Consider the following 27,578-nt stretch of genomic DNA (forward strand, 5'->3'; position numbering starts at 1 on the left):
GCCACCTGCTTTGCATGGGCCGACTCAAAGGCATTAGAGAAGCACCGCGGCCATGAAGAAAGCCCCATTGTGGGAGGCCTCGGAGGCCATTGTCCCACTCTGGAGAGACATCTGCACCGTTCAGACCAGAGGAAGGTGGAAGGGGCGGGATCTTCCCATGTCCACTAACTCACGGCAGGTATGGGGTTTGGGGTTTAGAAGGAGACTCTCTGGAAAAAAACAGATGTGTGACAAATTACAGGAAAAACCAACATAGTGCCAAAGTAATGTGTCAGGCCACCATGAGCCACTATAAAAGCTTCAGTGTACGTTGGCTTAGATGTGTAGTGTTTGAGGGAGGTGTTGGTAGATAGTCTTGTATACATCCATAAAACAAATACATCAGGATGAATAGGATTGACATCCATTTTGCCCAAAATGCATTAAATCTATCATTTTGGAATTTTAGCCGAAATGTTTTTTTTTTTTTTATTTTCTAAGAAATATATTTCACAACATTAAATCAGTCCTATTTGATTTATATCTTTTTCATTCTCATCAAAAAATTCAGTTTCTCCACAAACCCTGTGGATAGTCGCATTGCCACCCTGGAAGATACTACTCCCATCAGGATAGACATGGTTCATCAAAGGTGGTAAGTCAGAATAACTTTTTAGCGATTTGCAGGGATACTTGCCTCTAAAGGGACAACTGAAACCACTTGTGGAACATATAGTGAAAGACTTCTTCTGGCCATATCACTTTTCCCACATCTCTGTAGACTAGTGTTTAACACCACTGAAATCTCAAATGTGCATTCGTCTTTGCAATGAGGGGTTTTATGCACTGCAGTCCTACTATAGGATGGACTCCTCTTGCTAAAACACAGTCTGATCATGTCCTGCATTGACATTCACAGTCATCTGAGGAAGAGTTGTTCCTCTGTTTTTTCTCATATGTTGTACTAATGCATGAACACTAATGCTCACCGTTGTTGGTTGTGCACTTTCAACAATTTCGAACTCTTACTGATGTTTTTACCACAGATTTAAATTCAGACGTCACTGCATGTTTTTTTTCCTATTGAAACACTAGCCAGTTGGGCAGTCTTTGTGACTGATACCCCTGCCGTTTGTGCCCTAATAATGACATTATCTGAATAATGACATTATCTGTTCATCATTTTTACATACGCCACAGAGCATGGTAGGGTGTTAATTGCTGATTTGTATCTGTAAGCATCTGCCCTTGTTATGTTTCTTCATTTGTTTTTTTTTCAGGTTTTTCTTTGAATTTGTCACCTGTCTCTAGATCCACGCCTTCATCTCTATAGACCTCAAAAGCCATCACAAGCACAAACTGCACATCCTGCAAACTGCACAACTGTGCCCAGTCTTCGAGAAAGCCAGAATGTTGTCAAATATGGAGAATTATGCTTCAGGTCTTACTAACACTGTATGAGTTTGAGCTGTTTCATTCTTATACTCTCTTTTCGCCAATGAGTACATTACATTACTGTAATCTACTTCAGGAGGGTTTTGGAGGTTTTCATTTACATAGAATTACACTTTAGTGGAAGCATGACAAATGCTGGTCTGTTAAATGGCAGGCACCAGCCCCCCTATGATTTGGGATGACAACACGCAGGCTCCGTCTCTTGCTAATTAAATGAATCAATTAAGACACTATTGTTGCAACAGTGTAACTGATGTTCTATAGATGCATTAACAGGCCCACTGGGAGATCCTCTGCTGATTTAAAAACACTGTCCTCTCTGGCTCCATCTAACACGGCATTACAAACCCTTATTTGCACCTGTCGTGTCAGCTGAAGCTGCGAGTTATGGAAATGTGGCCAAGTGCCACAGTGTGATTCGATGGCTTCTCTTCACACCCTCTAAGGAGAACTTGCCCCACAAACTCTGAAGTCCCCCGAAAGGTCCTTAATAAAAGTGGGTCCAGACATTCAAGGTAAGGGTCGCCCATTTGCATTCCCTCCCCGCTATGCAACTCCAGTTCAAATAGATCAATTATCATATTACATTTACGCTCCTCTGTTAAACCAACTGAGTTTCAAATTGTTTTATACGGCCATCATTAATCCTTACCATAGGCTAACTGCTTTTGCTGCTAATTTGATTGGGTTCCGGTATCAAGGGTCAAATTAACAGCATACTAATGTTCAACCCTATTTAATCCCTGGTGCAGGGAAGCCACATTAACATACAAGTTCCTATTGCCTTGTAGTTAATGTACAATTCAAAACTCACAAGATGATAATTAGGGTCTGACGTGATGCCAGATCTGGGAAGACATGTGCTTTCATTCCAAATGAATGGCAATTAGATCTTGAAATGAAAAGAACTCCACAAAAAGAAAAGTCCAGCAACCTAGCTTGTATTTTACAGTAATTCACAGGAAAATGAAATTCTTTATGATTGCAATTTTCAGTTTCTAAAAGGGGATATATTTTAGCAATTATGCCTTTTCTTCCACCACGTTTAGTGGAACAAAGTGAAATTTCAATGCAATATACACATGAGCCTCTAAAATGACATTTAAACAAAGGAGTCAAGAATGAGGTTCCGCCGGCACAAACACTTACATACATACAGGGCTTTGAAAGCTTAAATTGTTTACGTGCACGGCAGGGCCTGTAAGGACTGTAGTGGCGCCCAGAATACTGGCTGCTCTCGTGTGGCCAATGCCAACAGCGCAGTGCTCTGTATGAGCTTACAGTAGAGGATCAGTGTGCCAGGGTCTGAGGATGAGCCACCAGGGGCCAAAGCTGCAACCTGAGACTATCCAAGCACAGCAGGCCACACAGGACCACTGAGATTACCTACGTTTACCAACCTGAGCTTAACACACCCGCGAGGCAATCAGCCTGATAAAATGCTCTTTTAATGTTCCTGTTTATTTTGCATTTAAAGTACACATATGTGTCACTACATAACTTTAATAGCAGTTATTGCATAATAAACCTTAACATGAATAACTGAATAATTCACCTGCTGTTCAACGGGTTAAGGGTTCAATTCAATTTTACATTTCCTCTTTTTAGAGCTCAAATGAGGGTGAGAAATGGTGTTTCCATTGTATAATATCCATTATACTTCATTTTACATACACTACCAGCAAAAAGATCAGACACACTTGACTGAAGGTATTTTATTCATTAGCTAAAAGACATTTTGATCTACATGCTTATGCCTAAATGCTTAAAAAACAGAGCTATAATCTGCAAAAATGTAACCTACTTTAGAAAGTGAGTTAAACACTCTGCTTAATATGTATACAACTGCTGATTTGGAATTTCATTGCTTACTTTTTTACTCATCCATAATGTTTATGTACAGTTCATTTCATTTGTTCATTTCTTATCCTTTCATTTTTTATTCCATATACTGTTGTTACTGTTCCAAAAACTGATTTGTCTCCAGTTACACTGTTTAGTAAAAACATATATGTTGAAGCCCGCATACTAAAGCAATGGTTTCACACTGGTTTGGATGTTTGACACCTTACTTGAATTTATTCTAAATTAACATAGTTTACATTTACCTGTCTCTCACTCTCTCTCTCTACTTGGCCTATGCTTCACAATCTGAAAAAGCATACATTAAAATTACGTCAGAAATGGCTGTCTCTACCAACCCTTGCTAACAGGAAGGAAAGCCTTCATACCGTTAAAAAGACATCTACATGTAGATTTCTGAACTACATTACACAGCAGTACGCGATCAACACGCTACTTAACAGTGAACTTTCTCACGCTCATTGTAGCAGCGATACAAGTATGAAACGCAACACAACAACTTTACCTAATTGTCTAATTTACCCAACTACTAAACTAATCAGCTGTTGCAGCTAAGCTACAGCATGCTTTACCTAGAAATGTTATGCGTAGTCTAATTATAAAACAAATTATGAGGTTTGCATTTTAGCATCGATTCATAGATTGCACTCATAATTTACACATTCACATATTAATTTTTCAGGAGATATTTATGAGGAGATTAGATATAAGAGAATAAGGGGAAATTTAAAGGAAAATAAGTGAAAAAACAGAAGCTCAAAAATGTATTAAAAATTATTAAAATCTCTTAGACAGGAGAAAATCAAGGTCCACTCTTGCTTCAGATCTGAAAAAATCCACAGATGTTTCTGTCCATCCTTCCACTGTGAGAGGACTTGACACTCTGGGTCTGAAAAGATGTGTAGCTGTCAAGAAGCTGTTACTGAGAGTACAAGGAAAAACAAGAAAAGAAATTTCGCAAATCTAGCAAAGAAGTTGCTGGCGTTCTCAGAACAATGGACTGACCACTGCAGAGCTCAAAGCTCAACATCACTGAATGTTTTTGGATGACTTCGATCATGATCAGCAGAAAATGCAACCAACTTCTCAGACTGAACTTTGTGGATAAATATGCCTGCAGATTTCTTTAAAAGACTGCACACAAGTCTACTGAAAAGAGAAAACTTATATTAAGTTGTTCAGTGTCACTTTCTGTTTTATATATATGTCTGTTTCCTCCTCTTGCTGAAAAATTAATAAATGGACATTAAATAAATGAAGTGTTGTCTCTGACATTTACACAGTACTGTATATCACAGTGATGTCATATGCTAGCCTGCAGTATGTGTGTTGCATATCTGTACATTATGCCAAGAATTCAAAGTCGCCAGTAGCATAGAATCTTGCGCAGTGATAAACATAGTGGGCAATTAAGCCTAAGGGCAAATCACTGTTCTGAGGTCAGTGAAGTGATTAGACTGGGTAGTTTTTTCTCAACATTTGTTATTTCATAGTTAGATGTCACTTTTATTCTAAAATGTGCACAGTATTTTAAAAATAAAGAAAACCTTTCTATGAGTCACTTTAAACTTTTGACTGAATGTATACATGACCAGGTTTTGAGAACATTTGCTGAGAAGCCTTATTACATGAATACCACATATGTGCTGATGGTTTATAGCATGTTAAGATGCTTAGCAATCTTCTTTTGTTCATCTCTTTTGTAGTTTGCCTACACAAACGTGTGGCCTTGCGCTTCGCTCCTTATGAATTCTAATTAAGCCACTCCTTCGCATCTTAGTGAGTTGGTGCCCAGCTGTGTAGCTCTGGCTTTGGAGCCAGCTCCACGTCCTTCACATAAGCTCTCTCTCTCTGCTCCCTGTGCAGCCCGGTGCCCACTCGTCAGATGGCAGGGCTCACCCCTGTTTCCTCACCCGCCAGCATGCACCATCCAGTGTCAGAGAATCAAATGAACCATTTCCACCGCACTGATGCCCTCCTGACAGACAGGCTGAGCCGGCCGCGCTCGTCAACTCAACTGGCTCTGGAGCTGACAGCAAGGTCAGGAGAGCCAGCGCTATGGCTTAGCCCAGGACGGTGAGGGCTGAGTTGGGCACACAGTTTCAGAGGAGCTTCTGACTCATCTGCAGTGGTGGAGGAGTGCCAGGCAGGAACACTCACACATGAATACATGAGATAGGGATGGAAAAATGCATCAGTGTGTCGTGCTGCATCAGTCTGAGTGAGGCCATTCAACTGCATTGATTTGGAATGTTAGAATCAAGTTGATAAAACAGCCAGTATCTAAAATCTGTTTGGCGCTGAGTCATGTTCAAAGTCGTGAAATACGGCATACTAAGACATATAAACATGCACACATTAGCTGACTTCTGCATTAAAGTGCTAACTTGTTAAAAAGACACTGTGCTACTCATGAAATTATCTATGACATTATGTTATTTGGCATCTATCAACCAACTACACTGATTGGTGTAATAAATTGGATTATTATTTTAACATTTTTTTTATTGAGTAATAGTGTATTTTTTATCATATTATATTTTGCTGCTGGTTTATAAAAGCTGTAAGCTACTTGAGGCCATGCAGTACCGTGATTTTAACACAGTTAAGGGATGTTGTAAGATACAACACAAAGTGTATTGCTTCAATAACTACAATATTATAGTCTTGTTTTAAAAAAATGAGATTTCATTTAACTGACCATTTTCAAAATTCGAATAAGCTCCATCTCTTTTAGTTTCTATATAGGCTAAAAAATTCAGTAACACAAAGAAAGTACATCTGAAAAAGTTTCAAGCATTTCAAAATGTTTTTCAAAAGTCAACTGATGTTACGAATTGTTCATTGTAAATATTCATGCTACCCCTTCAGATGAACTAATGCTAAAGCTAATGCTAAAGTACTAACACTGGAGCTAGAGCAGATCGACATTACTTAGTTTTGGGACCTAACTTTAATGAAAATGATGGCATACACACAAGTACATTAATATTTATTCTTTATTTATTTAATTAATAACTAATCTTTACTCAGAATGATTTTAATTGTAAATGCAGACACTGTACAGTCCTGTTTAATCCTGTTTAGTGATATTTATCACTATAGATCAAATCAAAGCGAATGCTGGCAGATTCAGTTTTCTAGATTAAGTTCAGGTATATCTATTAATAATTTTGACATCAAGCTGAGGTGTAGTCTTCCACAACTTTCAGCTTCAGGAATGAAATAACACAACCACATAATCAAGTAATCAGTGTTCTTTAGTAACACATTTTCTTATCTCATTACAGCCACCATCATTTTGCCTCTAGTTTTGTTCTGAGTAATTTTTTCAAAGTTTATCCTTCGTGTGATAGAGGAAGTAACGTTTAGAGATGGTTAAAAAAGGCTGAGAGGTGTGTCCATCATTATTTTGCAAACCAGCAATTTCCTCAAGAATCAAAGTGAATTAAATCGTTGTGAGAAATCGATTTACACCATACAGAATGAGCTATACAGAACATTCAGCTGGAATTGAGTAGGTTTCGATAGTGGTGATAACTTGGGCCATTTATGTATCATTATAATCACAATACATATATAGAGATTTGACAGTGACTTGGATTTAAGAGCTAATCACAAAGAGTAATAATCCCCCATTTTACTTTTGACTTTTTATACTCCTGAAAACAGAGACCACAGCGTAGCACAGTGAGTCTGAGAAGCAGAGATACATACCGGCTACTTTGACACAGCACAGCCAACTGAAGCCCTCACAAAGCATGGTGACCCGGTGACCCAGTGACCCCCAACCTCCCTCCACCTCTCTTTCATCCTCTTCAATTTCACTTCCCGTCTGTGTGTGAGGGACTGTGAGGGCATTCAGTAATTGCAGTTTTTGTGAAGGTTACACAAGCACGTGGAGCTGCACGGGTGCGGATCAATGAGCTGCAGCGTGTGAGAGTGCAGAGGAGTAGGAGAGTTTTTTTGGCACGCTGCCTGACGAACGTCCTCCCGCTTGGTCCTCCCTGACCAAATGCGGCCGGACTCGCCCCAGCCCCACCACCGCCGTGCACGCCTACGTCAGCCCATCAGCTGCTCCACTGAGTGACTTTCCTACAAGCTGTTTGCTGTTGGGCTGCAATCTGGAAGACATGATATGGTTGGAGAAAGACGACACGACGCTTCAGTCTCGATATCTTAATTAACCAATACGAATATTCTACATAAATAAATTTTGATGTAAAAAAGGCAATTAACAATGCCATTCAATTAAATCATTTCTCAATTATTCCATGTTAAAAAAAAGAAATTACAAAACACAAAATAAAAATAGACTGACATTTTCTGACAAACATTTTATACTGCAACTGTAAGTTTAAAATACATTTTACATAGATGATACTGATAACAGTTAGGGCCATATTTATTTGGTAATTCCACATGTATTTTGTGTTCTATTTTTTCTCTCATATTAACACATGGGTGGGTGTGCACTCTTGAAAATAAAGGCCAAAAAAGGTTCTCTGCAGTGATGTCAGAGAAGAACTGAACTTGTTTCTGTAAAGAATTCAATCCATGGTTCTTTAGAGCAGTGGTTCTCAAATCAGTCCTCAGATGGTCCACATTTGTGCCCAATCCCTGTGTTGCAAGATATGTTGGAGCAAAAATATGGACCATCTGTCGGTCTCTGAGGACTGTTTTAATAACCAACAGAAGGCTTACAGAAAAGTGTGGCTAATTCAGTCAGGTAATCCACTCTTCTCTATTAATAATGAGATATCCCATTGCTGTTGTTGCATTAATTTGATATGTAAACAATTTGATGTAACCAAGCCAGACATTCATAGATTTTTGTTTGTCTTTTTGAACAAGAAAATATATGAATAGTAGCAGTGATAGAAACATGGTAGTACACAGAAAGCACTGATTCTACATGCTGATAAGTTTCACTTCTCACAAGAACATGCACATACCCTAACTTCTCTGGTGGCGAATTAAACGAGTCAGAAGGGCCATTTTCGAACTCTCAGAACGAATCATCAGCAAGCCACTTGATGGAGTTAAAGAACTATGTTTATAAATGAGATCTGTGAGATTTCTTTTTTTTCTCATCTTTTTGGGGTGGATTTTTAAGTAATCATGGCCAGTTGCACCCACTAGTTAGTTAGTTCTCCCCCTGCTATCAAGCTGGGTGAATGAAGGCTAGCACACGCTTCCTCCAAGACACGTGAAGCGTGTTAGGGCGCCCCTGGTCAAATTACACGTTTTGTTGAAAATAAGTTAAAACATCCCCTGCAGAGAACACACTTGCACACATTTTAATACATAATTACTGCTTATTTGCTAAATTTAATATATTAGGGAAAAAAATTAAACATAAAATGTGGCCTGTGCAAAACTAATGGCACATTTTATGTTATATTTTATATTTGTCCAATACATTAAACCTAGCAAATGAATAGAAATCGTGCACTAAAATTTGTAGAACAACGTTATATTTTGTTCAGCTTGTTGAGTTTGTTCCCTGTTGAGGACGTGTAAACTTTTCACTTTTTTCACTTGGGGAAATAAACAAAACCTGCAATTTGACAAGGGGTGTTCAAACTTTTGCATATGACTGTACTAAATAAAGATTTTCCCTAGAAAAATAAATGCAAGCCAAAAAGCATTTTGGAAGTATGATGTGCAGGTTCTTCTGTGTGGGTATCTTTACTGAAGAAACTGAAGCTTCTCAAGTGCTTCTTCAGCCAGGTCTCCTGTTCTGCTACAGCAGCTTTTGGAAAAGCAGGCCAGGCGTTGTCATGACAGTCGCAGCTTCTAGCAGAACACAGAGCTGCTAGATTTGCCAAGTCTTGACACATTACAGCATAGCTGATTAATCAAGCTTTGAGAACGCCAAAGAAATCAATTAATGGGAGTTCTGATAGCCGCATTTCGAGCACAGACAACGTGGCTGCGTGCATTTCCTTCAAGGAACTCTGCGAATTCTCACCATCAGTAACTGTGGGGGAGGAAATGATGCTTTTATTTGTTGTTATGTTTAAGGGGGCGCTGTGCGTGTGATTGCCAAAATAGATGAAGTGGGGAAACAGTCACATGTCCACATCGCAGAGGTCCATGGGGGAAAAGACAGGCCCCCCTCTCTGAAAGAGAAAGGATGCAGGAGTGTACATTAGGCATTAGGAGTGAAACGCATTGCTACTATCTCTATGTGTCTCGGTATATGTTTAGTGCTTAAAATATTTGTATCAGAATCTATATTCTGATCTGGCGTGGAAGTGGGGACATGGTTAATGTTAGACTTTTAATTTTGTCTATGGATAAAATAAAAAGCTGACAGGGAAGTGTTGCTCTACACACCACACATTTCTACTATATGGAGCACTACTCTGCAGGGGAGTGTCAGTGGGATGTTTAAACAAGGAAATATTCAACTGAAATCACATCAAGATTTTTTAGTGCGTAGCACATAACCAGATCGAACAAACACTTTAGCTAAAGTTTCAGAATCTAGAAGAGTTTAGAAATTTGACATTGAATCAATTAAAAAAGAGAAAGGCGAATGTTTGAAAGACTGCTGTTTTCTACTAAATCAATGCGATTTGTAACTTGCTACTTTGCAGACTACATATTTGTGGCTTAAAACATAATTGTGCATTAAAATTTGCAGGAGTGTGTTTTCTGTGTAGAGTATACATACTTAATTTCACTTCAACAATACATGTAAGTTGACCAGGGGCACCCAAACTTTTGCATATGCCGTGTATATACTGCTTAAAATTTCAGAGCCCCAACTTAAAACACCTTCCTAAGTCCCTGATCTGATTAACAGGAGATGAAACAAGAGAATGACATGCAAACGAGCAAACAGAATTTGCAGTATATCTTACATCTGTGTAGGTCTAAAAAGAAAGACAAAACCTTCCAAAATAAATACATAAAAGAATTAATTAAAGAAAGAAAAGTGCACCTATAGTGCCTTTATCTCAGATGCCATCTGTATTCATTCCGAACAAAGCATTCATATTCAGTTACATATCTATTTGGAATGGCTGGGAATTCTGCAGCTGAACCTAATGTTGGCTGAAGCATTAATACTACAGCCACACAGAAGTCTACACACAGAGAACCTCTATTTACTCTGCAAGGCAATGAAGCCATCGCAGGCTGGTCCCTCTCTGAGAGGAAGTGAGATGTTTTCTCAGGAGAAGCTGCTGTAGCTTTGAGATGTATTATAGGTTAAGTCTTTCCAAAACAATGCCTCTGGGCTAGAGCCCAGTAAGTCCAGCAAAGGCTCTCCCAAGATGTCATCACTGTGACATAAATCTTTTAATCCCTTCAGAGCCCCATAGCTTTGCCGTGGGGAGTGGGACGGGACCCTGGGAGCGAAGCTGCGCCGCAGAGCGCAGCCACGCTTCAGGTAACTGCTGCCACTGCAAACTTCTGAAGGACTCTGAAGTGAAAAGAGCAAACGGGTTCGGCTGGTGAGGGGACACGGCAGCTTACCTGAATGCATATTCATGAGGCTCCCATTCAACCATACGCGGCAGGGAAAAGAGGGATGGCAGGGGTGGAGTTCATTCTTATTCAATCACCCCTCTTAGCCACCATATCTGTCCTTTACCACGGCCAGCCACAGCAGAGATCACATGATCACATGCACATTACCACATGTTTTAACCCAGTTTATGCTTCTTCTCTTTTTTCAGGGCCACCAAAAGCCAGGCACTGTCACACCATGAGAGGAAAGAAATTATACAATCTTGTTTACAAGGTTTTATTTACAGCCATGCACTCCAGCAAGTGTTCGAAGTCAAGCCACGTTATCTTTCTTTTCCCTCTCACTGAAATAAATCCTTGTCCGAGAGTGGTGTTATCTCAGATGCTATCTGGACGCTGAGCCTTTGTAGGGCAGCAAGAGGAGCAGAGGATGGCTGGTTTTGATCAGCTTGACTCTCTCTTTCTCTCTCTTTCAGTGCTGCTCTGCCGGAGGAAATCCAGGCACAGGGAGCAGAGAGAGAGAGAGCAACAATGGAAGAGCTTGGCATGCTCCTGATTTACAGCCCATGATGACCCAAAGACTTCATTAGCCTAATCCCACTGGACTTGATGACTGCAGAGGACAAGCCCTGGCTCTGGCCCACTGGGAGTTTATCAGCTACACTTTATACGAAGTGAATGCTGGCTGGAGACTCGCTTCCATCAGCATGAATCCAGCCCATAATAGCTGGATGCCTAGTTGAATTGTTGTGATATTAAACATAACCATTTTTGCCTAGGTGCTGCTTACCCCACTTACATTTTTTTTAAAAAGGTAACTCATTGGTCACATAGTGTCATATAAGTGTGTCAAAGCAAGGAAAACATACTCAGAGCAATGTGTCCCCAGAACTGTAGATGAGAAACTTTTCTTAATGACATAAATACATTAATTGATTACCAGATATTACGAAATCCAGGACTAGAAATGGAATATCCCTACCACAGAAGAACCATCTTTGGCTCCCTAAAGCAGTGGTTCTTAAACTGTCCCTCAGGGACCTCCAGATGGTCCATATTTCTGCTCTGTCCTTGTTTGGAGTTGGGACTGAGCAAATACGTGGAGCATCTGGAAGCCCTTGAGGACCAGTTTGAGAACCACTGCCCTAAAGTAAATTTCAGTAGATGGCTCTTTAAAGGAGCCATCTACTTCAGTGATTTTCAACTATGCACTCAGAACAAGGAACTAAACTGTTCCTCTCAGGGTGCAAATTTTATCACTGTGGGGGTACCCTCAAGGGTACATCTTCAGTACTTTAGGGAACATGATAGCACCATATTTTGTTGCATTTTTTAGTTGCATTCACGCAATGAACCCTGTCTTGCCTCCAGGCTTTTTATTTTTCCATTTAAAAAATGTTAGGTATGAACAGGTATCCCCTTAAAAGTACACAATTTAAGGTACACAACTGGATCTGTAATTGCATTCTTTTTTCTGAAAATGTACCTGACAAATCTGTAGTGTGCCATTGATTACCGCAGACAATATTTTAACGCTTTTTCCTGTAGAAAGGAACAGAAAGCCTCTTGACTCAAAACACACTGGCATGCTCACTGGCTTCTATTATAAGTATGTCAATGAGTTTTCTGTTCTTTTATTAAGTACAGGGAAACATGTCTAAATTAATGTCAACCATATGCTACAGATGTGGCAGATGAAAAACACTGGAGTATTCTATTGAAGAACCCATTGAAAGGTTCTTTGGGCATCCAAAGGAGGTTCTTCTGATTCTTCATCCCGAGAGGGAGCTAGCTAATACTGTATAGCTATTATTAAATTTGGGCCTTTGACAATCTGCATGTAACAGTAGGTCAGCTATTGACTGGCTGATGCAGTTTGGGTATGGAGGGACAATTTTGTTTCCTTGACCCACTTCTTCAAGGCTTCCTTTAATCTCCTGCCTCACAAGCTGAGCCTTTGATGTGGTGATGCCCTTCTTTAACACACTCAATATTTGATCTCACCCTGGTATGGCAAAATCTCGCCAAAGTGGTTTCACATGTCAGCCCTCTGCATCAAATATGTGATCACATCTGTATCAACTCCATAGAATCGACAGCCAAGAACAACACCTCTGCATATTACATGACATAGTACAGTAGGTGGTGCCGTGACCACTAACAGTTATTAGCCAGATAAATGGTTATATTTCACAGTGACTGACATGTATCCTTGGGCACTCTCGGCCAGCTGAGTTTGTACAGTAATAAAAATGCTGGCTGAAATTTCTGACAGCTGCTGTGGTACTCAGTGTGCTGCAAGTCAGATGTGGGACAGTATTTGCTCTCTTCCACATTCCTCAATTTCACACTAAATTATGTTAGACCATATATACACAAATATACAAAACATGCTTACATGCAGTCAAGCATAATTATTAAAACATATTTTTCCAATTTATTGCTTACTTTTTTCCATTTGTAGTTGGACTACATCCAGCAAGAAAAAGTGACAGTTGCATGTGCTATTACGTGTTGGAATATCTGACATTGTGATGAACATTTGTGCTGGCATCTCTAATTTGAAAAGTTTGAGTTTTTTTGGCTTGGTGTTGTAATGCTCGTCTTATTTTTGTCAGTGCCCTTATGTTTGTGGTGTATGCGACAACAACCAGATGGTAGAGCCTTCTGTATTGAGAGCCACTGCTTAATTAAAGCCGCACAACTGTAATGGTCTCATTCAGCACAGATAGAAAAGGAAATTAATCTGAAGGGAAAGATTTAAGTATTCATGACCCATGAATAAAGAGTTTCAACTTTGAAGAGGGTCAAACCATGAATATTAAACAGTACATCACTCCAAATTCTGCTCATAATGATTCTGACAGTGAAGGGTGATGTGAAAAATAGCACAGGTAAAGTATTCAGCTTTGTAATCAAAAGCTGGCAAAGCTCAGTAAAAGCCAAAATAAAATGTGACCTTTGTTCAAAAAGACATTTGGCCAATTCAACTTGAGTAACGTTTCCCCACAATGATTTTTAAATGAAAATGACAATATGCTATCTGTCATAAATTAAATAATCATTGTAGGCAACAGTCCAACAAATGTAATTAGAAATGAAAAATAAATGTTTTTTTGACAGAATATTAGAATGAGCTGATAGCTCTACATTTTACATATCTTCTGTAAATTCTAATACTTGATAGTCCTATTGGAGCTGGTTTAGTTTTACCAGTGGAGGTTCAGTATTGTAATTCGTAAGGGATTCTGATTCGGATGGGACAAAGTATATGCATAATTTCCCCTGTTTTAGCATCATACCCTGGATGTTTATGTCAGCATTAAGATTAAAATTAAACTGGCCCAAACAAACAAACAACAAAAACTTCAATTTATTACCTGATAGAATAGAATTAGGCTCATTTTATTTAGCAAATGCTGCGCAAGATGGTAAATGCATTGGTCTGAGAGAGGTACTTTCAAGATATTCAAGATATTTTTCTTTCAAGTACTTTCAAGATATTTTTCTTCTCCTTCTAATTAGGCCATCAGCTAAAATGTTGTAGATGACAGCAGTCTTGTGTACTATACTGATGAAAGTAATGGCTATCAAGTATCCATCCTTACAGTTCAGTAGGTCTGCTTAGAACTACATCCAGCTCAGTCCTTCATCCCAAAAGTACTACAAGTTCTGTTTGGTTGGGTATCAATGACATAGTTAAAATAATTTCAAAGCCCTGTTTCCAGGTTCTTAATGGCTATTAAACCTATACGTCCAGAGGCATATAACTTCCAACTTTCAAAACATGCTTTTGCTAAAAAACAACCAATTTATATGTTCATACATTCCGTGTTATCGCATTAGTATAAACCAAAAAAGGATCAAAATTGGTGTGTCCACTATGAAAACATAAGGGAACATGTAATATCTTATAAATGTAAACAAAGTGAAAAATCCATGCCAGAATCCTCATACGTCCTTTTTAATGCAGCCTTGGAGACATAGCTCAAGCTCTCGAGCTCATGGTTAAATATGCAGTGTATTACAGAACGGTCCAGAGTTAAAAACTCAAACACCAGGAGGTCAGTTAATGGTCAGCGAGGCATTTGCTCACTGCATGACAGCCTGATAAAGGGAAAAAGTCTGATTGAATTAACATACTGTTCCCTCGAGGTGACACAGGCAGGTAAAAGCAGAGACACATTTAGAGTTAAGCAAAAGGTACATCAAGTAAGAAAAAGATTTTCATGAATGTATAAATGCTTAATGCAAAAGACTCAAAGGGTGCCCTGAACAGAATGATCCGCACCATCAAAATCTTAATTTCAAATGGGTGAATCTTTAGGGAGGGTGATTTAGTTGGAAGGAAACTGACAACCACAGAATGTCTCCACAACTCAGATGGATCTGTCATAAATGGAAAGAAGACCTGCTTAGTTCCGTCTCTGTTACATGTGTGTACATTTGCAAGTGTGGGTGTGCGCGTGCATGTCGGTGTCCACAGTGTTGATGGGCATCCAAGCAGACGCCAGGTTCCATTGGCTGGACACATTCATGCCTCTCCCGTCAAATATCCACCTGCAGAGATGCAGAGACAAGACTGTTAGTGCGGAGACAGACACAAAGCAGCTCTCAAGTTCATCTCCCTGTTACCATGCGGCAACCATTTTAAACAGATGGTGCCCAAACAACCTGTCATGTTTACGGCTGCCGCCATAAAAGACAAGAGTCCAACAACACGGTCCTGCAAAGGCCCCTAGGGAGCAGGCAGGGACCCGCAAACAGCTGCCTGGGGGAGCGGAGGGGTCCCAGCCCCGGTAGCAGCCCTCCCTCGCCAGCCCTCAAAAACTCCTCTACCTGTGCGGACATGCTACATTTACTGCAATTAAACAAGCATGGCATTTGAATATGCAGTGACACCTCGCAACCTGCTCAACGGGGCCCGCATATAATCGCGTCCCCGTGGAGCCAGAGAGAAATTGTCCGTGTCACTATTAATGAAGGAATTTGCATTGTGATCTTAATTAAGGAAGGGGGGGATAATGAAGCTCACTTCTGAATTAGTTAATCGACAAAAACTTGTACAAATGTGTTTGCATGGCCTATAGGTACAGTCCGCTGGTAATGTATATTCTGCCAGAGGTTGCCGGGGGGTTACGTCAACTAAGGGTGGCGGGTCGCTAATAAGGCAGGTGCCGCTGGGCATTTCTTCTTCTCCTCGGGTAGGCAAGATGGTGGCCTGACCCCTGCACAGCCGTTTGGCTCTCACTCCCTCTCCCTCTCTGAGATGTCAAATGAAAAAGTACCTGCACGCACACACAGTAACCCAGGTGTTCTATTTCACCACTTTGTCAAACTCCACTCCAGGCATATGTCTGCTAGCTTAAAGTAGATCTCTAGCAGCATCCACGTGTAGCGTGCCAGCCATGCAGCAGAGTTGCGATCTGCCTCCTTCAGTGAGAAGTGTGTATCTGTGTTTAATAGGCAATGCTTGAGCGGAGGCCAGAGTGCACTGACACTCTGGTGTATGTGTCGGCTGTATAGGGACACTGTAAGCAACCCAAAAAGGCCTCAGCAGCTCAAAGGTCTCAAGTGGCCAATGAATTATTTATAGGCCCTAAGAGAGCCTGAGTGAGAACAGGGCAAAGAATTACGACACAATGGATTCCAAAGGAGGCCAACGTGCCAGACAGTCATGTCCAAATGAGCCAAGAGACTCTCAAAGCCCTGGTACTTGAGAGGAGAAGAGGGAGACAAGAGGGGGGAAAATGGAGTGAAAAGGGGCGAGAACACACCACTGGGATTTCCAGAAAACATTCCAAACGGTGACAGTATACATCCAGCGATTGAGCACAAGTAAAATAAAAGATGTTTTTACACAGTTGTGCATCTCCAGGGTGGCTTAAGAGTGTCTTTTCAATCTATTTGCTCACAAGGAATGACCTATAAAAACACTTCAGCTGCTGCAGTTAGCATGAAGAAGAGTGAATAATTGAATCTGAGTCGTCCCGTAAGAACACTTTACTTCCAGAACCTGTTTTTTTTCTGCCTAAACCCCACCCCCCAAGATGTCCTGTACAATTAAGATCAAATTATACTATTCTGATTTCCCTGTCACATTTGTCTGCAGCTAATCTCCATGTCTTAAGTAATGCGTGACTGTGGGGCTTTGTTTAGACAGAAGAGCAGCCAAAGACGCCCTTGAAGTGAAAAAATTGGATGTCCAAGCTCAAGCAGACAAAATCAACAAACGGGAAGCCTTCATTGCAAAATCTTCAGCTACACCAATCATGAGACCTCACATAAAGTCATAATCTGTAATCACACAATACGATGAGAACACTACTGAATGTTTCACAGAACTTGCTAAGGACAACTAAAAAAAAGCCAATTTGGGAGAATTCTGTGTTTGGATTCAGTTAATAGGCATTTCAGCAATTTTTCAAAATATTATACAGTATTATGTTGCAATATAAAATTTCTATATAATTCCATAGTTGAGATATAAACAAAATCATTCAAAATGTTGCGATGAGAAAAGGATGCACTGTGAATGAGAAACATACTGACTCTGATTTAATTACAGTGGTGGTGACAGGAACCAGGTGTTACACTGTCTACACTGCAAATATTGTCTTTTTTTTGTTATCCAAAACGATGTAAGCACATCTTCATATTTTTAATATGTAAGACTGATAATAGTAAAATAGTGGTAAAACTTTTGGTCTGGTGAACAGTTTTAGGATTTCTAAATTGTCTTAAAAGAGTGCAGCACATATTTGTGTTTTATGTACCTTCAAGGGGGCATAAATATAATGACTGCTCACATACAGTGACTTGCCCTTTTATAATGCTTTGTTAAAGGGTGTTATGTTTTTGGCTGAAAATCGGTGCACTCAGGTATGGCAGAGATGTCACTGATCATCTGCTACAAGCCCTTGCACATCCCTTGGAGTTAGACGCCTTGAGTGACATTCATTACTGCCGTCCAGGGCCAGCCACCAAGTTACTATCAATTACCTGAGCTGTCTTTCGCCAGTGGCACCGAGCTTAGCTCCTTCTTCCACTTCTATTAGAGTTGGCCTCTGGGACCTCTGGCTAACGGGGGATAAGTGTCTCAAAACTGCATCTAAGCCCCCTGACATGTGAGGCCGGAGGGGAGAGCAAAAGGGTGTGTGTGTGTGTGTGTGTGAGAGAGAGAGCATGTGCGCAAGAAATCCTTAATTTTTGGCCATCCCCCAGCATCGCAGCTTGAGGAATTACTTTGTGGAAGAGATCACGGTCTGACACCAGCCGCTAGCATTATTCACAGACGGGGCCTGGTGGCTGGGGGAGCTGTGTTCCACACCAAGCCAGTTGTGTAAATACAAGCCTGCACTCGGACAAAGAGGAGCTCTGACTTCAAAACAACAGTAAAACTTGTGAACCTTACGAAACCTTTGGAGACCGTGCCGTTTGAAGTCCTGGCATCTCTGGTTATGGGTGAATGGAGAATGAATTCTGTTGCAACAAACCATCATCAGGCCCATATGATCCCTTGATTGAGACCATGTGTGGGGCGGACCGTGGACAGCTCTTCCTGTGGGGCAGCTTACGCAGCTGAGACTGGTCAAAGGCACAGGGTGCATGTGTCCAAACATCACAGCGATGGGACACTGTTCACACAGGCCAGTGAGTACAAAGAGCCTACAAAGATGCACTGAGTTCATTGTTAACTATATAGAGACATATAGACAGCAAACCTTTAGATGGTACCATCAAGGGAGGATGTTAAACACTTCTAACAAGGCTGACTAAGCATCTTAAACTAGTAAAATGGATGCCTTAATAGTGAAAGATTACATGTACCAGGAAAAATATACTAATGAAAAAAATACTAATAGAATGCATGGCTACCACCAACCAATCAAACTAAGATATATACAAAGCTTAAAGAAGAGTTACTCAAATCATTTAGATTTACATAATTGTAGTTATAAATACATTGCTGGATGCCTGAGACATTGTTTTACAACAATTATCAGAGGTTTTGGCCTAAAATGTACTCCATTTATTGCAGGGAGGTATATGAAAGGTGTTGAAAGGCAAAATAGTACCCTAAGAAAACCAGATTTACAATGTTTTACCATGATCAACATAAAACATACATAAAAACGTGTACGTTCACTGGTCATTTTGAACAGTAAATAAAGTGGCTACATATGTGCAGACATCATGTCCTCTAGTTTGTGTCACCATCATTGAGTCTGTAAGTTTCTCTACAGTACTCCGTTTCACATCAAAATACTCTGAACGACTTCGTTTACATCTCAATTATTGAATTTTGCAGAAATTCTGAAAAATTGGTAGCAATAAAGGTAGCACAGGTAGTAATAAAGAACACTATATAATGTTTCAAATTATGAATTCAAGGATGCAAACGGGATTTAGACTGTAGTATCAAAATAAAATAATAAAAATAATAACATTTCAAAATGAAGATAAGGTGAACATAAATTCAAGAAAGAAACCTACAACCCACCTTCAGTGCCGAAGGTTCTCTATTGTGCAGCTTTCTGATACTGTTGGACATCAGCACTAGTAGATTGCACAAGCTGGCTGCCTTCATGCAACATGGCATCTGTGAACCATGGCTTTACATTAAAGGTCAGTTCTCGAAGGTCACTAGACTGGAGCTGCCATCTAGTCTGCTGCAACAGATCAGAACTCATTACCAAATCTGGGGCTTGTCTGGGATAGCAGTCTGCACAGCCATTCATACGGCTATACTGAAGAAAGGTTACAAAGGCAATCCAGGCAAAAACCTGGCTAAGTTTAAATGCCAAACAGTTTTATATTTTGAGAAGTTTCATGTACGTCCAGCATTAGGGGTGAGGATCTAGAAAATGTGACCCTGAAGAAAGAGATGAAGGTCCAGTTGAGGCGAGCAGAGAGAAGTTGGGAAGTTCAACAGTGGACATCGGTAGGTGGAGTCCATTGTTTTTGAATGCGCTGGAAATTGTGTTTGGTGTTAATAAAGGCAGTGTCAGAGAGTGCAGGGTCACGAAGCTGGCATGATTGGAAGTAGATCAAAGGGCCGGGTGCGGGGGGCTTCTCAGGGGGGATTAGACCCCCTCTCTGTTTGCATTTTCCCGCTGTTTCGCTCGCAACCCGCACCCGCCTCCTCGCCGAGATCAACCTTGGCTTGTTATGACAACAGCAACAACAAACAGAATAACAGAATACAGCTAAATCCACCAGATACCGCTCCACCGTGACTTTGTAATGAACTTTAGTTCAGATGGCAGCCGATGGAAGTCCTATTAGCCAGGTACCCTGAGCCCCAGCAGAACCCTAGACAGGTGCAGTCCAGCATACTGACAAGCCAATGAAACAGAGGCAGCACAGGATGAGGCATGCTCTGATGCCTCTCGCTTCTCTTTGTTAATGTGAACTGGATGTTTGACAACTTGGGCCTTGGGGGAAAATCACACAAAACAAACACTCACTCACCATCAAAAGTAAAACAGGGGAAAAGTGAGAATTATCCCATTTATAATTTAAAGTCTCAAACAAACACTATGACTTTCAGTGAAATACGATTCCACATCTGAGATATGGTTAAGGAATAGGACATAAGGCTCAGACAGAGATTTAAAATCCCATAATACTTAGACACCGCAGATCCCCCTCCCCTTCCCCTTTATCAAAAACAAGCAATATCTATTGATCTATTGATCTATTGTTTTTTGACAAGGGAAGTGATAGATATTCATAATAGAGGTAAATGAACTCATATTTCTCTCCCAAATCACATTTGGTTGAGTTTTCTTCTAATTAATTAAGCGAGTTTTAATGAGTTTTGTAATGAGGTGTACAGTGTGTAATGCTCCATGTACACATCTTTGTTAAGGGCACTCGTTTGATTAATTCTAAGCCATTTAATTAGAGGCTATATGATTTCCCTGAAGGATTTAACCCACAAAAATCTGTCAGTGACTGTTACTAAGTCTAGCTCCATCAACAATAGAAATATACTTTCACGTAATAATGGCAACTAGGAGCAATAAATAAAAACCTGCCCTCTTTCAACTTCCAATCCAGGATCTGGCCAAATGACAGTGATTTCTCAATTGAAGACATTTTTCCTCTGTTATGTAGACAAAATCAGCACCAGCAAAGACTTATCATGCTGTTACACAACAATGTTCATGGGTACAAAAACAGGCGAAAAGAAATTACGAAAGCCCGCTCCAGAACAGGATGTTTAAATACCAAACACCATAAAGGGACTGAATGTGTGATGTAGCTCCAGCTCCTTTTATTGCAGCAAAGATGTGCTCTGTGGTTGGGGCAGTAAAGTCCTGTGTATCCTGCCCTCAGACTGATCTTACCAACAGCGCGCACGGCTGGAAAAACGTGGTTGCCGTGAGTCCACAGCTGCGCACATGCAGGTGTGAACACACTGCACCTGGTGAAAAGCTGCTGCCTCTGTGCTGGACTTTCACTGTGAATGCAGTGTAAATCAGGCCTGGACACAGATATTTGGAGGTGGCAGGAGCTCAAGGGGAAAAAAGGGCAACATGAGCATGAATTACATTTAATTTTATTTACAGCATATTATAGACACTTTTGTCAAGAGACACAGTCCAACCATGTTTTAGAGGAAACCAGAAGTAGTTTAATAAAAGGCAGCCAAAGCACTAACGTTAGTATCTAAACATGTATTTGTACCTCAATAACCCACATGTAAAGTTGTGGCATTACTCACTACACTATTTAATTACCATGTAAACTTTGGTTATAACTCCATTGTAGAGCTCCACAGAGCCTCGTATAAATCCATGCTTTTATTAATAAATAGCACTTTTAAATACAAACTTTGTGTAGCAAGTTATTAACACCCCTTAAGCCAACATTATATACACCCACAAATTCACACACAAGGCTGAGCCTCATCTTGCTGAAACAGATTTTGAAGCATGGTGGAAGCAGGGTCAAATACAGTTATTATACACACCGACCAAGAGGGTGCTATTTGAGGGGAAAAGGGTTTATCTGTGCACATGCCTGTTGTAAATTATGAATGTGGCTTCATTAATTTTTACAAATGATGATAATCTGACAAACCGAAAAAGTTTAATATAATTTGCACTCAATCTGACCTTGTGTAAAGACTAAAGCCTGAAACGAAGTTTCAAGTTGTCAGGCACTATTTGGTTCAGATGGGTTCAGACATTGAGCAATCATTAGGAATGCAAACTTTTATTTGATCTCTGGTTGGTGGCGGTCAAGTTGGGCCAGAATAAGGTCAGGCTCAGGTTGAGCTTAGGCACAGCTTTGTTGGGCTATATTTCAGGCCAGAATAAAGCTCTAGTAAAGACTTCTATCACAGCACAGATGCGGTAAGCTGATGCCTCTGGGTGTCTGATTGGTTTTATACGCCAAACTGCTGTTCTTCTCCACTGGCATGACTGCACTACCCCTGCCAGGCTGCACTTACGGCCATTAATATTACATGGCTGGCACTCATTGGTAAAACACCATTTACGGGGCCTGTTGACAGCTGACAAACGACAACAAGTTGTTTCAGTGCACCACACACACTCTCACATGAATAAATGCGCATACGTAGCCAGTCTTGCAGGCTTAGCTTTGGATAGAAAAAGTGTGATGGAGAACAGAGAGTGATGGTGAAAAAAGGGAGTGAATATGAATGGGAGAATGTGTCAGAAAACAAGGGATAGAGGATGGATGGATGTGTTTGGAGCACAGAGGGCTGATGAAGCAGGGCTGTGGGCTGGAGGTTGATGCAGACTGGGAGACCGCCATGGTCACGGCCCCCCATCCTCCAAAACGACTCACTATTCCCACCAACTGCCAAGCGGCGGAGCCTCAGTGAAACAATGCCCACATTATCCGCTGTCTCTCCTCAGCCTTCTCACCACTGAGTGACTAAAGGGCCATATGTAGTGCGCTCACATCCCATAGCATCAGCCAATTAACACTCTCTCATAGAGCACACAGACTCCCACTCTCTCTCTCTCTCTCTCTCTCTCTCTCTCTCACACACACACATTTGTTTTTATACAATATCAAGACATGAGGTCATAAACGTCCCATATGTAATATTTGTTCTTTCAACTATATGAAACCAACTATATATATGTAAACTACACACACATATACTCTGATGGACCAAGGCATTATGATGACTCACAGATGAAGCAAATAACCATTATTTTGTAACAACTGCGAATGTCAAAGTCTGAGATATTACACGGTAAAGCAGTCAGTTCTTGTAGTCAGCTTGGTGGGTGTGGGAGAAATGGGTAGGCTTGAAGATCTGAGTGACTTGGACAAGGGTCAAAGCAGTATGACCAGACGACTGGGTTGGAGCATCTCTGAAATGGCTAGTACCTACTGACAGTGGCCTGACGAAGGACAAACCATGAACCAGCGACAGGGTGTTGGGCGCAAGGCAAGACAAGCCAGAGGAAGGAGTGTGATGCTCTGGCAGTGTTCTGCCGGGAAACCTGGGTCCAGAAATCCTGAGTCCTACCTAAATATTGTACGTAGAAGTTAAAAGTTAACGTCTTGGTGCCAGACAACACAGGGCACCTTCAGAGGTCTTGTCCAAGCCTCAGCAGATCAGGGCTGTTTTGGCAGTATGTGAAGGATCAACAGCATATTAGGCAGGTGGTCATAATGTTTTAGCTCAAACGGAGGTAGCGGTAATAGCCAGATCCTAGCACACCACTTTTGGATCTGATTTATTAGAGAATATCTTCCTAACATGCAGTTAACCCTAAACGAACCTAACCTTAACCCTTCACTTTTACCGTAACGCTAATGAAATGTAGCTTTTATAGGAAAGGTCTTTACAAAGTGAAGATATAACTGACATTCTTATGCTAGCAACCAACACCTGTCATGAGATCATCAATAAGCAAAACTGAAATTAATAGCATAATCATAAATGATCTAAAGTTTTAAGTTTAAATTCCACTTTAACTGAAGGAGCAAATACCAGAATCTACAAATCTGAACTTGACCCGAATCTGACAAATGTTTGAGAAATCATGTCCCAATTAAACCCAACCAAACCCTGATGTGAAGAGTCATGTTCCATCAGGTACAGACAAACATTTTAAACTCTAACCCACACATACACACACAAACACAGCTGAGTAGGAACAGCGCTTTTCCTCAGTACAACCACTCTGGACCCTTCTCCTCCTTGCAGTACAAAATCTCCCACAAAATCTGCTTAGCTTTCAGTGAAGATGTACCATTTGCTTGTCCCTAATTCTGAGATATTGCTTTGGTTGATTAAGGAACACAAACATGATCCATTACTGCTCCCCTCGCACCTTTCCTGCTCCCACATGTGCAGGAGCAAACGCATTAAGAACCAGCAGCCATTTGTCTGCAGATATTTCACCAGCTTCTGGGAGTCTCTGCTTAGGATCAAGTTCCGTCATATCTGTAATAACTTCATGTGACCTAAACTAGGTCACAGGCAAATTTAGAGTTAAGGGAAGACAAAGACAAACCCGCCAGAAAAAGGAGGGTGAGGGAAAGAAAGGAAAACACTTTTGATTTACATTTCATGACCCTAAACATGATCATTTGGGTCATTTAAGTTTCACTGTGCTTCCCAGTAGTGCAGTTTGTCAGGGTGAGTCTTTTGAAGTCAACTAGAATTACTCATGACACAATAAACTATAACAATGCTTCCAGGACTACAAAAGACTTTAAAGGGCAAGTCAGTCAAGTGGAACATGGTCCAGTCCACCATACAATGCTTCCATCTTAACTGCACTGTCTTACTGGTCAAAACAAGATGCAAATACAGGGCTAAGGTACAGGCAGAGTGCTTCTGAAGACATAAAGCTCCACAAATGAAAGCAACTTGAAAAATGTGTTTTTAAATCATAGTGGATAACACCATTGCTTCGCACATGGAGTAGTAAAGGGTTAACCAACCTATCTATGCTCTGCCACAAACACTATTTTATAGCAATTGTTGCAATTGGTTGGATCAGTTTTACAGAATGTTGACAAAAATCCTGTTCAGTCCAATGAAAACATGTAGCGCACAACTTTGTTTTTGTAATTAATTTCAAATTCTATTTATTTTGTATGTGTTGAAAAGCTCACACTGTTAGGACAGATCAGATCATGTCATGCAATCAAGCATAAGGATGCACAAGTAATCATATTCTTAAATGTCCATGATGAACACATCATTACGGGGTTACAATGACAATACATCAAATCACATTAGAAACATGCAGCACTAAAATGCTGTAATTACATTGGTGGAGTGATTTAACCACCCTGCTATACAGCTACATACAAAATCCATGTACACACGCACAGCTGAAAAACAAGTCTATTCTTGTTACTTCCAGCTTGTAAAAACGATTTAAATGTGATGACTATTTTCACTCCCAGACTTTTGTGTAAAACATGTGAAGTAGTAAAGAATACTGTCACAACAAATCTGCCTCACCATAAGGAGCTTTTTAATATTCAACAATACGGTCATCGCAATATCCAACAACTTTATTGACCATTACATTTCACGGCCATATCAGGCAGCCCATAGCCTTTAATTATTTGATTAGCTACTACAACATAGTCCACATTGGACACTCAAAAAGACTCTAAACAACTGCTGTAGCAGTCCAACATGAATAATTCACATATGTCTCATTTCTTATTAGGTTAAATGGGACTTTTGCCAACTGTAAAGCTTGCTCAACCTCGTAACTGTAACTATGATGGAAAACATCTCTGTCTCTCTGTCCAGGTGGGAATGTCAATAAAAGTATTTGGCAAAGTCTCGTGATGCTTCATTCATCAATCATTGCATGACACTCTGGGTAACATAAGTAAATGCATGTTCTCATATCAGTGATTCTGGGATTAATTTCTCACATGCATCTTCAGTAGTAAAATGTAACAGCAGTAAAATGATAGCAACACATTCAGAATGGTTCAGCTGTCTTGCTGATTTCCAGTTTCTGTATATCTCTGGAAGCTGTATTGCTTCTTGTTTTTCAAAGAATTGGTATATTTTTCCTCCGAAGTTCAGTTTTAGAAGCTGGTTGCATTTTCTGCTTCTCACAATCCATGTAATCCCAAACACACTCAATGAAGCTGAGCTCTGGAAATTCATGCACTCATATCAGTGATTCTGGGACCAATCTGTTACACGCATCTTAAGCAGTAAAATGCAACAGTGGTAAAGTAATAGCAACACATTCACAACTGTTCAGCCATATTGCTGATTTCCACTCCCTTTTTGAGGTAGTTCTTTTGATAGTTGCTCCACACCTATCGTGTCTTTTAAATCTGTGAGCGCTTTAAGCAGACTTAAAGTAAGGGTCTCTATCTGCACTGTCTGGCTGGCAGCTGGCCCATGGCAGTGACGGCACACTGGAATGCCTCCAGCTCCTTCACCCAGCCCGGTGAGGAAGCCTGCTTTTCCTTAGACACAATGCTGGCAATCTGACAAAAGCCTCTTGGTCAGGACAAATGTGTCACTTAAACATTACTGCATGACTCTGCATAGAACTTATGCTAGCACAGCAGCATAATGATTACTGCTCTTGGATATACCTTTGTCAGCATATTATTCAACAACTCTTTTCCTTATTACAAGGGGCATACATATAGTACATTTAATTCACATAACAATACCATTAAACAACTGTGGAAGAGGAGAGGCCCATGACACAACCTTTATGCCTTTTCAGAAAATGTTTTAAAAAAGCTAATAAAAATGTGAGAAACCACAAAGTCAAAAGTTGCATCAGTTAATCAACTACACACACACACACACACACACAATAATAATAGCTGATAAACAATGAAGCATGTCACACAAATTAAGGCAGTGTACTGATACAATGATAAAAATGAAGCATGTCATCTCTATTATCATGTTCTAAAACTTCACACTAAGTCAATCTATATAAAAGAAACAACTGATAGTTAGGATTAACAGCAAATGTGAACCACTGTGTTATCCCACCATTCATAATTGTGACTGCTGACATGTTTGTATCTCCTGTGAGTATGATGTACATGTGGCAGCATGATCTTATTAAAATCTAAATAACAGACCTTTAAAGAATGTATGTATCAAACATTGCAATTGTTCCTATATTATAATTTGTTTCTCTTACTTCCTTTTTGTAGAGCTTTGAAGTAGAAATAATTTTTTCTCGGGTGCATTCCTGAATTAAATGGGTCTGATCAATTATATCACCCAAATACACATGTCCAATCAAAACAACCTACAACTTAATCTATAGTTTACTGTTCAGTAGAAAACACATTAAAACTCTTCTAGAGCTTTATGACATAAAACAAACTTTCAGTCACAGCTGTGACCAGTGGGATTAAATGGATTAATTTTCACAATTCCCCATCCAGCTATGACCAGCCCTGCTTTACCTATAAGAGTGTTTGGGCAAGATTTCTAATGTTACAATCACCAACCTCCGTAAGTTGCTCTGAATCAGACAAGTAAATGTGCAACTTTCTGGCATGCAGAAGTGTGAAAATGCTTTTATGTCATGTTACATTGTCACTATTTATACATATAACACTTACAGTACTGTGCAAAAGTCAGAGACCACACTTAATTTATTTAATTTCCACTCAGCAAAAAAGTAGAAACTATATATTTAACAGGAAATTACATTTTAAAAGTTTCATTTTTGTACATTTTTTTCTATATAATTTGACAGCTACACATCCTTTCATTCCCACAACCCATAGTGTCTCACAGCGGAATGATGGACAGAAACACTTGAAGATTT

The sequence above is a fragment of the Colossoma macropomum genome, unplaced genomic scaffold (assembly GCF_904425465.1).
Source record: "Colossoma macropomum unplaced genomic scaffold, Colossoma_macropomum, whole genome shotgun sequence".
Classification (NCBI taxonomy): Eukaryota; Metazoa; Chordata; class Actinopteri; order Characiformes; family Serrasalmidae; genus Colossoma; species Colossoma macropomum.